Source organism: Hemicordylus capensis, chromosome 5 (genome assembly GCF_027244095.1).
Source record: "Hemicordylus capensis ecotype Gifberg chromosome 5, rHemCap1.1.pri, whole genome shotgun sequence".
NCBI classification, from domain to species: Eukaryota; Metazoa; Chordata; class Lepidosauria; order Squamata; family Cordylidae; genus Hemicordylus; species Hemicordylus capensis.
The window spans coordinates 43329545-43346078 of NC_069661.1; the positions used below are offsets into that span (position 1 = coordinate 43329545).

The window sequence follows — 16534 nt, forward strand, 5'->3', positions numbered from 1 at the left end:
ACACACAAGGAAGTTAAACACACCATCGGCCTTCCCCATCAGAGGCAGCGACTTCTGGGAATAGGACTTTAGTCAATCTTTATTCGTTTTATATATCTCCACTCAATGCATACCAGGTATTGTACACCAACGGCTCCTCTGCACCAAACATCCCATTGCAACAGTGGTCTGTTTCATCCATGCCACATCCAGAAAATGTATGCTTTTCTTATTTGGAATTAGCTGCCACAAGATGTGGTGATGGCCACTGGCTCAGACGACTTTTAAAAAACACATTCAGGGGGAATAGATCTGTCAATTGTGATTAGCCATTACTGCTACATGGAGCTTCAAAGGCAATATACTGTATGTCCAAATATGGATTGTGAGGGCAAAAACGGTCTGTGTTTTATAACTGCTTTCCTCATACAAAGAAAATCTAAGTAGATTTGACTAAAGATTTATTCAGCAACAACTCCATTTTTCTCCTTCTCCTTTCCCTCCCTTTTCCTTTCTGACTCCACCTTCACACTCCCTACAGGATCCCCACTGGGACAAACCTCTCAGCAACACAACATAAAAGATTACTAGATAGAATCCAATAGTCTGCAGTTTGCATGCCCTGCTTGTGTGTCTGATGTCAGAGGGAGAGTCCAGGTAACGGGTGCTAGGCAACAGTTTCCAAGGGTTGTAGAATGCTGGGATGAGGACAGCTGAAGGCAGTTGGAGAGGAGGCAAGGAGAAGAAGAAAAAGAGGGGAAATAATTGGATTTCACATGTGAGGAGCAGGGAGTTTGGCCTTCAGAGAATAAGAATATAATAACAGCCCTGCTGAATCAGGCCCTAGGCCTATCTAGTCCAGCATCCTGCTTTGTACGGGGCCAGCCAGATGCCTCTGGGAAGACCACAGGCAAGAGCTGAGGGAATGTCCGCTCTCCTGCTGTTGCTCCCCTGAAACTGGTATTTAGAGGAATCTCACCTCCGAAGTGGGCTTATAGACCCACTAGTAGCCCTTGATAGACTTGTCCTCCATGAATTTATCTAAGTCCTGAAAGCCATCCAGGCTGGTGGCTGTCACCACATCTTGTGGCAGAGAATTCCATAAGTTAATTATGCATTGTGTGAAAAAGTACTTCCTTTTGTCAGTCCTAAATTTCTTGGCAATCATTTTCATGGGATGATCCCTGGTTCTAGTATTGTGCGAGAGGTAGAAAAAATTCTATCAACTTTCTCCACACCATGCATGATTTTATAGAGCTCTATCTTGTCTCCACACAGTAATCTTTTTTCTAAACTAAAAAGCCCCAGGTAAATAAACAAGCCCTCAAATTAGGAATGTACCCCTTCATGCACTGCAAAACAAAAAAAAAAAATTGTATTGTGTATTAAGATACAACTAAGCTTCCATTGGTATTCATTTCAGGTATCCTATGCATGTAACTATTAGTTTCATTAGGGTGTTCATTTCTACAACATCACACATCTCATGTGAGTTATTATACATGTATTCCAATAACTAATTATATGGAAGAGAAATATACAAATCGGTTGTGAGAAATGAGTTTGTCATAGAAGCCTTAACACTGACATGGAGTGACACTTATTTATTGCTTTTATTCTCATTGGGCTAGTTCTCTTGCTGTGTTAAAATGAAAGCTGCGTAATATTTATAGGAGCTTTATAGGAGCAGTTAATTTGGAATTGGAAATTAGCTTTTTCCACTCAACTATCCACAGCAGGATCAGATTGAATTAAACCACCATACTTCTTTGTCTAGGAAGGAGCAAAGGACAATGAGACATTACTCCCAACTGAATTGCAGAGCTACCGCTGGTCAGATCAAATCAAGAAAGAAAAACAATTAAGAAAACCATTTCTATGATTCAGGATATTTATAATGTCCTGAGGCAAATGAACAAGCTCTTTAAACCAGCAGGCTTCAGTTTGCTCAATATGAGCATTTGGGTTTGTGATAGCCTTATTTATTAATCCTATCATGTTTTCAGGGTACAAATTGTGATATATCGTATGTATCACCTTCATCCCAAACATTTGTGATGCTTTATCTATGTAAGTAATGATCTTGCCCTGGCAGCATAGCCCTGGTGCTTGATGCTGCCTAGCAAAGAAGGACATCAGTGCAAAGATAAACAGAGAGAAGACCTCGAAACTACTCTGAAAATGATTCAGAAAAAGCCACTGGCTTTTAAGTCTTTTAATTCTTCTTCAGGGGCAACTGGTTTAATCTATTCTGAGGATAAATAAAGTAGCCTTCTGTAGTATCTCAGTGCCAAACAATATGCTATGGTAAGCCCATTATTAAGGCTGATGTTCCTTTCCCCTCCCCCTTAGTAAGTAGCATGTTTAGGGTCCCGTTTCAGATTGGGTCATGGCGTGAGGGAAGGAGGCTTGTTTCACATCTCTGCTCCCCCAGCCGAAGTCACCAACCTAAGCTATATTGCCCTGTGGCCTCAGAATGTGGGACAGAAGGGGCCTCTGATGCTATCCTTTTCCTCCTCTGCTCACTCTATCAATCACTTCCCTTCATCCCCAGATGCCAGAATTGTCAGGCTGTCAAGTCTTTCATTGACCCAATCAGGCCCCTTATGGCTGCTATTTGTCCTGGAAGAAAACACTACCATTGACTCCAGTGCTGGCTACCACCATGGGCATTATTCTCTACTGCAGCAAGTAACGGCACTTGAATATAAGAGAAACATAAAGGTACTTGAATGTTCTTTAATGCAGCAGTAAGGGTACTTTACTATAATAACATCGAAGAATTTTGCTGGGTCACACCAAAGACCAACCCATCATCCTGTTCCCCGTGGTGATCAGCTAGATGCTTTTGTGAAGCTGACAAGTGTGGCCAGTAAAAATCATGAGTTCTTTTATAGAGCATCTGAAATGGGGTTAGAGAATCCAAACAAATGATTGGTGGAATAGCGAGTATATTCTGAGACTTTTCCCTTTCCCCACACTTTGAAAATGACTATACTACCCCTTTCTCCATCAGTCCACTCTTGCATGTGAACACACAGTGGCCCAGATTGTATAGGGCAGCAGTGTGAGGTTTCCTGCACCTGTCAAGAGTCTCTTAAGGATTCTCTGTGGCAGGCCTCCCACCCGCTGCCTGCGTCTCTCAGCCATTCTGTCCCTCACTGGCCTGACTGATGGTTTGGCCACAGAGAAAAGGATCTCTTCTCTGAAGAACCAGCACGTCTTCTGCAAAAGTAAATCTTGCCTCACCAACCTTTTGGAGTTCTCTGAGAGTGTCATCAGATAAAGGTGATCCAGTTGACATAGTATACTTGGACTTTCAAAAGGTTTTTGGCAAAGAAAAGATGGGATAATCATAGCTAAGCAGCTGTGCTCCCTTTAACTATACAAATGAGTGGTAAGGCTGCCAGGTAAGAAGTATCTTTCTGTTCTAGAACAGGAATTTGTAACAGCTGGAGTCAGTTTGAAACCAAGCCACCCAGCAGTTGAGGAGAGTATTTCATCATCTCTAAATGCCAAAACCTTTCGCTTCCTTTCCTTTCGGCTCTGTAAATACACGTTGCCAAGGCTTTGCCAAAATTTCCTATGGGGGTTTGATAGAAAGCACTCCTGGCCATGGCCTCCTCCACCTGAAATACAAGGGTGAGGCCTGGGTCCAGGAGTACGCCCAAGCTGTGCACCTGCTCCTTCTGGGGGAGTATAACCCCATCCAGCCACAGAAATAGAAATTACCCCATAGAAAAATAAATAATACATAAATAAGATGGTCCCCTGTCCCCAAAGGGCTCACAGTCTATAAAGAAACATAAGGCAAATACCAGCAACAGCCACTGGAGGAATGCTGTGACGAGGTTGGATAGGGCCAGTTTTATTTTTTACATTTTACATTTTTTATTTTACATTTACATTTACAGTTGCTCTCCCCCCTACTAAATATAAGAAAATCACCACTTTAAATAGTGCCTCTTTGCTCAGTTAGCATTACCAACACAGAGGTAAGTGCTTTATTGCTAAAGAAAGCAGCCATTGGTTTCTTTCCTAGAGCATGAGAAGCCATACCATCACAATGTGCTTTATTAGCAGGAAATGGCAGCTTGGCTTGAAATGCATGGTTTTCAATCAGCTAAAGAAATCAACAAACTCATCACAAAAATCCAGTGACACACATTGTTGCATTGTTTCAAGAAGGAGGAACTGTAAAAGATTACAGGTGGTCACCACCATGATGGAGGTAAGTCCTTAAGAGATAAGTCCTTTCTTGCCAAACCAAATGGCTACTTGCTTTCTTTTCTTGCCAACTGGCCCTTTCAAACCAATCACAGAAGACATCTATCATAACTGAACGTTGATCTGACCATTTTGATTACTGTTTTGCTGACTGGAAGGTAATTTTCCAGTTTACAAGGAACTATAGTCTCTCTTCTCCCAAGAGAAAGAGATACTTCTCCAAGGTAAGTAGAAAACACACTTTTGTCTTGCATGGAAACAGACTTGTGCAGAGAACTTGACAGAAACATAGAAACATAGGAAGCTGCCTTAATCAAGCCAAACTATTCATCCCTCTAGCTCAGTATTGGCTACACAGACTGGCAGCAGCTTCTCCAAGGTTTCAGGCAGGAGTCTCTCTCCACCCTATCTGGAGATGCCAGGGAGTGAACGTGGACCCATCTGCATGCAAGCATGCAGGTGCTCTTCCCAGAGTGGCCCCATCCCCTAAGGGGAATATCTTACAGTGTTCACATATAGTCTCCCATTCAAATAAAAACCAGAGTGGACTCTGCTTCGCAAAGGAGACAATTCATGCTTGCTACTACAAGATTTTTATTTGCAGGAAATGACTTGGTTTGAAAAGCATAAAGCAATGCATGGTTTCCTACAAGCTTAAGAAAGCAAGAAACTCATAACAAAAAGATTGGTGTGAGTTAAGGAAGATCAAAATTGTTGCTTCGCTGCAGGACATGTGAAACATCACCAACCTGGAAATAGACCCTTAAGAAGCACCTCATTTATTGCTAATGGAAGTAGGTACTTGGTTCCATTTCAAGCCCACTGGTCTTTTCAGGCCAATCACTGAAGGCAAAGTGTGTGGACTCTCAAGGATATTGGTTGATTTTTAATAACCCCTCCAAAAGTTTCAAAAACTGTTTTAAAATGTCATAACTGCTTGGTTTCATGGCAGAAGGTTACAAAAAATTCAGGAATTGAATCCCCCATCATTCAAGCCTCATATTCAGGAGACTGCTCCTTGCCTTCATCTAAAAAGAGAAGCACCCTCATTTTTGCACCCCATATTATAGTTCCAGAATGGCTGGACAGAAAGTTCTCAAAATTCATATGAGAGTAGCAGATGATGGTAGCATTAAATATGTTGAGGTTCAAGGAGATCAGTCCATCTGTTGATTTTTAATGATTTTTTAATAAATAAATAAATATAAATTTATTTTTTAAAAAAAACAACCAGCAGGTGGACTGATCTCCTTGAATGTCCACACATTTAATCCATGTGAAATTTCAGAGCTTTCTTCCCAGACATTTGGGAGTTTTTAATATTTTTAGTTTCCCATTGGTTATTATGAGGAAATTATTATTTAAGTCGGAAATTCAAGTGCAGTTACCCCAGTGGTGCCCTGTGTTCATTGCACATATTTGCTCAATTGTAGATCTGCCCTGAGTCAGACCATCTAGCTCAGTATTGTCTACACTGACTGGCAGCGACTCTCCAAGGTTTCAAGCAAGACTCTTTCTCAGCCCTAACAAGAGATGCTAGGGAGCAAAGCTGGGACCTTCTGCATGTAAGCACGCAGATGCTTTTTCATTGAGCTATAGCCCCATCTCCTAAGAGAAATTCTCTTACAATGCTAAGGAGAATTGACAAAAATTGCCCCTCCCCTGTGGCATGCAAAAAAAACATTGTCCCATTCAGACATAACGCCAAACCAGAGGTAAAAAGTGCCAGAAGTTTGAGTTTGTGATAATCTGAAAACATTAAGCTACAGTTGCATCACCCTACTGTTGCTCTCTTTTCACTCCCCAACCTGACGTTGAACCCTCGGTTTGTAGTGAGTTTCCCTGCTGAATCCTGAGATTAGAAGGCAGCATTGTGTCATCCAAATTCTCCTGCCTCTTATAACCTGGGTTTCATGAACAAGCTCCTCCCACCACCATAGAGAGGCCAGCTAAGAGCAGTCCATAAATGTGTCAGTTTTAGGGCGACTGCATTTCTTGCTTGCCACCTCTTGGATCCAGTGATGCAGTTGCAAACTCAGAAGTGCAAGGTGCTCTCCATAACAGCCACTATGGCCATGCCCACCCCAACAGCCAGAGAAGCCAAGAAGTACCAGCAATCCATCCCTGTGCATCCCCCTTCTACTACACCCCTGCTCAGAGCTGATGCCTCACCCTCTGCTGTCCCCTTGCTCCTCCAGCCACTGTTTGGCAACAGGGATGCCACGCCCCTGCTGTTCCTGCATGTGAAGGGACAGAACAGCAGTGGGGAAAACATGCCTTGAATAAAAGAAGAATAGCCATAGGTGCAAGAAGCCCTTTCATTGGCCTAACACCGGATCTAGCCCCATTCCTGGGATTCTCAGATCTCATCAATGGAATGTACTTTCTTTGGACTTAATGTACACAAAGGTGCAGGAGGGAAGAACCAGACTGAGAGACATGCCCAAGGATCCCGGGAGAAGATACAGGTTGCCAGACCATGAAAGGGCTGGGGCTGCTCATCAGGTACTCCAGGAATATTGACTTTTTAGGAGGGGATTGACTTCCTAGGAGAGGATATGTATATTAGGCTAGTGCACGGAACCACGGCAGGGAGGCTCGAAGGCGGCGGGGGTGCTGCTTTAAGAGTGGGGGAGGGTGCACTTACCCCTCCTGCTGATTTCCCCCCACGAGTGTCCTTTTTAAAAAGCCCATCGGGGCGGCAGCGTACCTCCCTGCCGCCCCATTGCCCCCATTGTCTGGATATGACCGGAAGTCTCCAAAGCGCCTGCGCACACTGGCATGGAGCCGTGTGTGTGCACACACATGCCAGTGTGTGCTGGGACATCGAAGACTTCTGGTCATATCCAGACAACGGGGTCAATGGGGCATCAGGGAGGTACGCTGCCGGCCCAATGGGCTTTTTTAAAAAAAACAGACACCGGCAGCGAGAAAGCGGTGGGAGTGGTAAGTGCACCCTCCCCCACTCTTAAAGCTAGACACCCCCTGCTGTTGAACTGGTGGAACCACCAGTTCTTCGAACCGGTTCAGAAGCCTATAAAGGGCCTCCAAAGGGTTCGGTGCACATCCCTAATGTCTATTAAGGCAGGCAAAGGATCCTGGGGTTTGGTTCACTGTAACCACAGGTGCCACCAGGCTTGCAGACCCAGGCAAAGTAGTGACAAAGTCCCAACACACTCTCATCTTCATGCCGGCTTGCTAGCCAGGGGTAGCCTTCTCATGAGAGGGCCAGTCCACCAGGGATAACAGAAGCACTAATGTGATGCAGCTCTCCATTTGACTGCACTCTTATGAGCAACTTCAAAGTTGTTCGGGCTGCTTCGGGTCTTGGGGCAGTTTCAGGTTGGGTGGGCAGACAAGGAGCAACCAGGGATCAGTCCTGTTGCGCCCAACACTAGCAATTGAAAACCAGCCACTGTGGAGCACTCTAGGATGGGACACCCATGGATTAGAATGGTGCATGGCTAGCCACGTGACCATCAGCAGCAAAACCGAGCAAGGGTTGTGAGGAGGCTAGACTCTTTTAAGGGGTGCTTATATTCTTGGTTCCTGGCAGTCGCCAGTACTGGGAAGGATGTTGCTGAGGGACGCTTCCTGGGGATTTGGTAGAACTGTCAACCGGGCCAGAAAGTAACCATCCTCCAGCCCACATGCATGTCTCTATGGCCAGGCACTCTCATGAAACAGTGGTCCACTCACAAGCAGGGTCCATCTTCACTGCACTGGGAGCATCTCTCATGTGCTCAAATCCTGCTCTAGATGGATTGTTCTTCTCCTGAGGTTTTGCTGAAACCAAGCATGCTTGCAATCAGGGGAAGGGGCTGGGGGCCCCCTTCTCCCCACTTCCATTATACAAAAAATAACATGATGCTACCCAAAAGTGAAGGGGCAAATTCTTAGTAATCTCAACTTATTCCTAGCAGTCTAGCCATACATATTTCTAGCCATACATATTTAAGCACTCATACATGGGTTAGGGATGGGGGTCTAGTGGGAGGAAAAAAATAGAAGTCCCTGGAAAAATAGGGAGGAGGTTCCATGTGTATCCTGACACATTTGCTGGAGAATGGGCTGATGTGGGTGTGTCACGAATGGCCATTGCTATTAACAAACTCATTCTGCAAATATACGAGAAAAAGTAGAGAGGCCACTTGTACAGTCTATCTTTAACCAGAACAAGTGGGAATAGAGGGGCCCAATCATCTCTTACCAAGGAAGGGAAGGAGGGGCCACAAGATAGTGGGGTGAGCGGTGTGAGGAAAGGGTTAGAATGTATTTGCCCTGCCGAGTGTGTGGCAACACTGCCAAAAAGTCACGCCCCACCTAACATCATAGCCAGTGGTTGCAGTTTCACTATCATGCCGATGCTTGGCCAACAGTCTGGTGACACAAGCAGAATAGAGCTTGCTGGGATGAAGCCTAAGCAGACTTGGAAGAGGAAGGGGTTCCTCTGTTCAGAAGCCACAGGTTGCCATGCCACAGTTGATCAATCAATAATCTGTGTCATGATTCTCAGCTTAACCACAGCTTCCTCTACCCGAGGTTTCATGCTATGTCTGAATGTGGCCATTATTTAGCATGTGAAATGTTAGTCTGGATGTCAATCAGTGATACAGATGAAAAACATATATACATATATGTGTGTGTGGGGGGGGTCCATATAGTTTGTACATATACTACAATTTTTTTTAAATGTAGATCAAATATGAACAAATTAGATTGGAAGTGGGGTTTTTTTTGTAGAGTAATTCATAGCCTCAACAGAACAATAGTTTTAACTCAGGTTTCTTAGTCTCTGATTAATTAATTTTTTCTCATCAGAGGCAGAAGTGCAACATTTGCCCTAGAGATAGCCCCTTTAAAAATCAAACTTGCCAAGTTCTTTCCTGCTACAGATTCAACATGACTGCTTCGGTGGTTCAGAACCAATGAAAAGTTTCAATAGCATCACTTCACCTTCTTGTACTTGAATTCCATAACTCTTTCTTATTTGATAGAAGCTTATGACATGCTCTTTGGTCACAAAAAGGAAAGTCTAATTGAGTTTTCTTTTGGGGAGTGGGAGACTGCAGGCTTTGAAGATTAACTTTTTTCTAACTTCTAAATTATTTCAGTTCCAATGTAGTCTAAAAGTTACATACCACGAAAGCTGAGCCAAGCAGAGCAGAACATTCCTATAAGAGAATCTACTGCGCCTCAGAGAATGCGTTTGAGCATCAGATTGTGAGTCATTTCATACTTATTCAGAGCTTGCCACCACAACTTCTCACAAAGCAAATCAAATTGTAAAATTCAGAAAATGCCAAGGTTGATTAGCATCGTGGCTCAGCACAAATAGCAACAAACTCAGACACACCTGGGAAACTGCAGCTAGTAGCACAAGGCACTGGTCAAAATGAAAAGTCCTGGGCAGAAATAATGGCTTTCACTTTTTTAAATTATGTGAATTGCTGGTGATTTCAGGGTGTGTGTCCCTGCTCCCAAGACAGTGCTGGACATTCCTGAAATGGAAAGTAGAAAGTAGAAAGAAACTGAAGTAGCCCCAGTAGATGTCTGCTTGAATTATTGTATCCTGCCAATTTCACAATTCTAGATACATCACATCTGTCTGTCTACACACACAAACACGTGTGTGTGTGTGTGTGCACTGTATCTCAGTTCAATCTCTCATTAATCTAATTGTTTGAATTGAATTGAATTTATTTATTTATTAGATCTTTATACTGTCTCACCCAGGTGGTTCACAATTTTTTAAAAAATAAACAAAATAAATAACTAATTAAATAATAATAAAATTAAAACCAGTTTAAAATAATTTCAAAGACCAAGCTAAAAAGATAAGTTTTTATTATTTATTTATTTATTTATTTATTTGATTTCTATACCACCCTTCCAAAAATGGCTCAGGGCGGTTTACACAGAGAAATAATAAATAAGTATAAGTAAATGGATCCCTGTCCCCAAAGGACTCACAATCTAAAAATAAACATAAGATAGACACCAGCAACAGTCACTGGAGGTACTGTGCTGGGGGTGGATAGGGCCAGTTACTCTCCCCCTGCTAAATAAAAGAGGGTTCTTTTAAAGGCTTCAAAAGCTCTTAAGCCTCTAATATCCATAGGGAGCACATTCCACAGCCCAGGAGCAGCTACAGAGAAGAGCTGGTCCTGAGTAGTCACCAGGTGAGCTGGAAGCAGCTGGAGAGGGACCACTAAAGTGCAATGGGGATCATACTGAAAAAAGCACTCTCCCAAATAACCTAGTCCTAAGTGGCACAGCGGGGAAATGCATGACTAACAAGCAGAAGGTTGCTGGTTCAAATCCCCGCTGGTATTGGGCAGCAGCAGTATAGGAAGATGCTGAAAGGCATTGTCTCATACTGCACAGGAGGAGGCAATGGTAAACCCGTCCTGTATTCTACCATAGAAAACTACAGGGCTCTGTGGGCACCAGGAGACATAATCTACTTAATTGCACACTTTACCTTACCTTTAAGCTGTTTAGGGTTAGGACCTAAATATGTGCATAATAATTCTGACCTACATTACAAAACTGCTGTAAGGATTACATGCTGCATTTTCCAAAAAAAAGAAAAAAGAAAAAAAAGAAAGATTGCTGCTGAAGCATGGTTTATTCCTGAATGTTGAAGGTAATCTGAGGAACCTTAGATCATGTGGGAAGAGAGCTGGTCTTGTGATAGCAAGCATGAGTTGTCTCCTTTCCTCAACAGGGTCCACCCTGTTTACATCTGAATGGGAGATTACATGAGAGCACTGGAGGATATTCCCCTTAGGGGATGGGGTAGCTCTGGAAAGAGCACCTGCATGCTTCCATGCAGAAGGTTCCAAGTTCCCTCCCTGGCATCTCCAAGATAAGACAAGATTTGTTTTTTCAGGACAAGATTTTTTTTTATTGAACCAACAAACTACCCAAGCATACAGTATGTTACCAAAGCACAATTATATACAAAGTGGTTGTTTCTACATCGTATATCTACAAAGATTTACAAACAAGGATTTGGTAACCCACAGGGTTATAAAGTATACGCAGGCAGTACTGTAACTCGGGTGGGGGGGATTACAAGGCACATCAGGTAATCGGGCAGGGGGGTTACATCCAATGTCCATTTCCACAATTTCTCCCATTGATGTTTAGAAGAGATACACTTGTCTTTTTGCACATAACCATACACACTTTTCCAGAAGAAATTTACTGTCTCATCTATGTGAACCTCTTGGTCGCGTCTTCCCTCCCTATTTCTATGCAGGAGCATTGCATAAATGACATACAGGTTTACTGACCTGATTACGAGAAGGGGAACGTTCCAATTCCCTAGTATGAGGGCACCCCTTCCATCCCATTTCCTTGAAGGTTTCTTTCTAGGACCTTGAAAAGAGGTTCTATCACTGAAACCCAAGGTTAGTTCTTCCCAAGTCTGTTTTTCCAAATCAGGCCACTCTAACAACTTGCTTGCTCCCTGCCATACTCTTTTGGCTACCACACACTCTTTTAAGAAATGTGAGTGGATTTCCCTGAATGTCTTGCCTAGCTCACTAGCTTTCTGTTTGCAGGTGATTTTAGGACACTCTTCCTTGTCCTCTGGGAGCCATGGCTTAGCCGCGTTAAGCAGCAGTACTTGGTGGTATAAACGCCACCTCATTTCCCATAAATGAAAAGGGACCTTTTTCTCCTTAAAGAGAGCAATAGGGTGATTGGGTTGCAACAAGTACTGTGAAGTGTGGTGTTTGTAGCGTTTACATTCTAAATTGGGTTTTTAAAAACCCACTTCTAGAATCTCTCCATAAATTGTTTTCCTTAGCTGCTTAACTGAGGAGGATCCTTTAAATAGATCGGGTTCAACCTTCCATTTTTTTAGTGTAAATAACAAATCTCTCAAGTCGTCCGGGTTGTCTCTTTTCAATAATTTGTGATATTACCATTGAAAGAACCTTTCCCCCACCATGCTATGCCCCATGCTGACTTTCGCCAACGGAAAGCAAAAAACGAAACCCAGGTTTTTTGCAGGAGGTTGGACATGTTATGGACATTCACGAAAATCCAGTTTCCAAAATTGTAGGACATGAATTCAGTTACAAAGTAGGGTTGCAGGGCAGGTAGAGCTAGGCCTCCCTGCTCAACCTCCTTAAATGCTACCTCACGGGCCAAAGGGAAGGACGCCATGTGCCATACTAGACGGAAGACCTGGCTTTCAACTCTCCAAAGGAGATCAAGCAGAGGAGGGTAGAATACCGCCAGGTTGTGCACCGGGGGTATCAGGTAAGTCTGGATGTAAACTGCTTTCTGGTACATGGCAAGGCTCCATTTTTTTCCACATGGTAATTTTAAGCATTACTTTTTCTTCCCAATCTGTCCAATTTCGCCCCCCAGATTTTTTCCTTAATCCTGTATTCAATCCCTCAAAATATTTTCTGTTATCTACCCACTTGAGTTTGGACTCTGGGGCCCATTTGCTTTTACATTCAGAGATGGGTAGGCACAAGAGTTGCTGGCGTTCAGGGTCCACATTTTAATAAATACACTTTTGTCAGCATTTAATTCTGAGCCCGAGATCTTGCCATATTCCCAGAAGAGGTCCAGTATAACAGAGATTTCATTTTCATCTAATAGCAGTAATGTGACATCATCGGCATGAGCTACAAATTTTACCCTAAACTCAGAATGCAGAATCTGAGTCCAAGATAGGGCGGAGAGAGACTCCTGCCTGCAACCTTGGAGAAGCTGCTGCCAGTCTGTGTAGACAATATTGAGAAAAATGGACCAATGGACTGACTCAGTATATGGCAGCTTCCTATGTTGGTATGTTTTTATGTGGGAAGGGCCAACAGTGTGGCTCCTCCCTGTGCCAATATTGCCACCAGAGGCACTCTTTGGACCGGACTTCCAGGCCAAAGTCCGGTCCTCCACCGGGGCGGGGGGACTCCAAATATCCCACTGGGGTCCTGGGTGGTGGCTGCACTGCCAGCCTGCATTGTACTGCCACTGGGCGGCCAAGTGCACAACCAAGGCTGAGAACAGCTGGCTATGGCCATCCTGTGGCCTCGCTAGCAGCCTGCCCACCCAACCTCCCCTTGTGTGTGGCGGGTGTGGGGTGATGAGGGCTACATGTAGACCGGCCTGCGGCTGCCTGCATAACTCCACAGCAACTGGCTGGGTCTCTCTGCTTCTGGCTTCCCCATGCCTGCGCAGTCACTGCGAGGCATGGCACACACGAATGGAGAGCAAGAGGGAGCAGAAGCTGCTGTGAGGCAAGGGACTCCAAGCACAGCAGCACTAGGAGCACCGAGGCTCCAGTGGGGTCCACCCGGAGGCGAGAGAGGGTGAGAGACAGACAAAGGGGTTGCAGAGGTGGCCGCAGAAGAGCAGCAGTGACACAAAAACAGTAAGGGAACAGACATATGCTGCCCACACCACTGGCTTGTGGGGGGCCGGGGGCATTGGGTGGCTTTTTTTGGCGCCTCCTGGGGGAGTTGCTTAGTTGCTTGAGCTTGGAGGAAGAGTGAGGTATCTATATATTTAATTCTCTAAGGCACACCCATGGCTAATCTCATGTGTGGCTGCTCTCATGAGAATTCCCAAGCAGCTGCCAGTTAGCCATGGGTATGCTGCCACCAGCTGGCGGCAGCGAGGGAGGATGCCACCACCGGACCGACAGGCTGTGAGGGAAAATGCCGCTTCTAGGTGGCGGCAAGGGAAAGCACACACACACCCCCCCCCCCGGCCGGACAGGAAGAGAAAGCACTGGCCAGGCCTGCAGGCAGGGAAGACAAGCACCAGGGTACCTGGCCAGTGGGTAAGGAGGGAAGGAACGGGAAAGCATATTGGGAGGGGGAGAATGGACAGGGGCTGAAGTGGGGGGGGAGAATGGACTGGGGCTGAAGGTGGGGAGGAGAGACAGGGAGGACTAAGGGCGCAGATGCTCTGCACCAGGTCAGCTAGTTATATTAATTGTTATTTAATATGTGGACTCAGGAAACTGTAGGAAAGTGAGTGGCACTTTGGGAGCTGCCTTTCGGCCCCCACCGTTCCTCTTCTTCAGCCCCCTCCTCTGTTTTTCTTGCTCTCTTCCTTTGCATACAACTCCTGCAGCTTGCAAAAGTGGGGGAAGGGACAGCAGGGGGAGGGTGGCTGGGATTTGAGAAGGGGCGCAGGATACTGCTGGGGAAAAGGAGGCGTGCTGGAGAGCAAGCTCTACCAGGGGTTTTGTCTGTAGTGCATGGTCAGGGCTGCTTTCTTGAGCATGCTGCTGATTCTGGCTGTCTTGTGATTTCCTGTGCAATGGAGGTATGGTTTCCTTCTTGGGCTTAAAAGGTGATTGCATTCAAATTCAATATTTCCCCCTATTCATTTTCCTCTCCAGCTCGCCTCCCTTTCCCCAGCAGAGTGTGAGTTGTGGTGGGCGGGGGTGGGGGGAGCAAGAGAGAGATTGCATGTTGGGACTCCCAGAGGGATCTGTTGCTTCTGTTATGGTCTGTTTTCTGGGTGCTTGGGGAAGGGGGCTAATTGTACTCAGTTCCAGCTTCTTTCTAAATCTCTTCCCAATCAAATTGAGAAACAGAAATAGATGTGGGGGAAAATGTCTCAGTCCTCAACTATGGTTTGGAAAATTTTAAAAAAAATTCATCTCATTTTTAGAGGAAAGGATTAGGGTATGGGTGGTGCAGTACAGAGTTCTTATGTTATGCTGGGGGTTGGGGTCTTAGAGTGGCTGGGGGGGTTGAGAGAGAGAGAGAGAAAGAGAGCGCACACAGGTGTGATGGGAATCAAGGAGGGACCTGTTGCTTGTGTCAAGAACTATTAAAAATGATTTACTGGGTGTGTTTGTATTGAGGGTGGCAGTGGATTGTTCTCATTCCCTGCTTCTGTTCAAGCCAAACCCCTTCCTCATCAAATAGAGAAACAGAAATAAACGTGGTGGAAAGTCTGAGTCCTCAACTATGGTTTGGGAAAGAAAATACACTCATCTGTTTTTTGCAAGGCACCTTCTTTCTTCTCCTCTTATTTCCATATCCTCCCTTCCCTCCTTCCTCTTTATCTCTTTATCTTAAGTTCTCTATACATGCTCATTTTCCCTTCCCTGTTTTTCCCCTCAATTAGAAAAATAGTTTGGGAGATGCTAACAAGTTGGGGGTGGCGGCAGCGGGGTGGGGTGGGGCTCCAACAGCCTTTAGGTGATGATGCTTAACTTACAGGGGGCGGAGGTGGGGGATCCTGTACAAGTGGCCTCATCTGCAGTCCCAGAACCCATGGTCTGGCTATGTAGACCCAAACTCATTATCTACACTTTTTTAAATAGGCAAAATTCACCTATCCCTGGTTCCTTTATTGCTCTTATTTCTGCCTCCTCCCTGCTTTTTAGCCCTTTTTAAACGTTAAAGAACCAAACTATCCCTCCCCTCCACATTCCCATTGACTCAAGGTCTTGTTATCCACAGTTTCATTATCTGCAGTTGTAGGCCAGAACAGAAGCTCCACAGAAAAACAAGGGCCACCTATACTGTATATGACTCACACCTCCAACTCACTTTTATCAAGGTGTTTTAATGTTCCTTTGTTTTTAAAATTGTTGATATAGCCAGTTTGCTTGGCTTTAGCAAATGTATCGGGGGGGGGGGGGGCGGGTTGGTGGGAGAGACAGAAGGAAGGAACTGCAAACAAATAAAGGCTCCAAAGCAAATGCTCCAGAGGGCAGCAGCCAGTTGAAAGAAGAGAGGTTGGCAGCAGTTAGGCCAAATGCTGGTTGCTCTGAGGAGGAGGGGAGATACAGGGAGAAGGAAAGGAAAGAAATGAAAAAGAAAAGGAAGGACAAAACAGAAAGGGAAAGACAAGGAGTAGACAGAAGTAGTAACAGAAAGCAGCGTATCTTTTTTCCTGTCTATTACTGAGGATATCTGGGCCCAGTCATAACAAAGCATCTTAAAGTGCACACTTTAAAAAGGATAAGAGCAATCATATCACCATTTGTGTTTATAAACTATGGAGTGCTTATAATTTTGATGTAAATTTCCATATTATTCCTTCTTATTATTATTACCTATTTATTCTGGTTACCCTATATATTTTCCTTTTAATATAATTGGACTAGAAAATTTATTTATTTTTGATATTGTTTGTATTCAATTTGGTTTGAATTATATTATATTATATTGTTCTTGATTTATATAGAGACCAGGGAAAGTATAAATGGGCAGGACCTAGGATAAATATTTCTCCACCTGCCCAAAGTATAAAGAGACCCCCTTAATTAGGGCCAATTCCCCTAATAAGGGCTATATCAAGTAAGAAAATGAACCTATGCATTCAGTTATTG

At 44.4% G+C, this 16534-nt stretch overlaps 1 long non-coding RNA gene across 2 annotated transcripts in view; it reads left to right on the forward strand.

Annotated features, from left to right (window-relative positions):
• The first annotated feature begins 674 nt into the window (after positions 1 to 674).
• The window catches only part of LOC128326005 (uncharacterized), a 40262-nt gene continuing 24402 nt past the window's right edge, over positions 675 to 16534 (forward strand). Inside the window, exons 1-4 of one of the 2 annotated variants that reach the window (XR_008307795.1) lie at positions 675 to 757; positions 2534 to 2703; positions 4060 to 4210; positions 9321 to 9400. This is a non-coding gene — a long non-coding RNA (uncharacterized LOC128326005). Of the gene's footprint in view, positions 758 to 2533; positions 2704 to 4059; positions 4211 to 9320; positions 9401 to 16534 lie in introns of those variants that run through there. The other variant, XR_008307794.1, reaches the window with a different exon arrangement.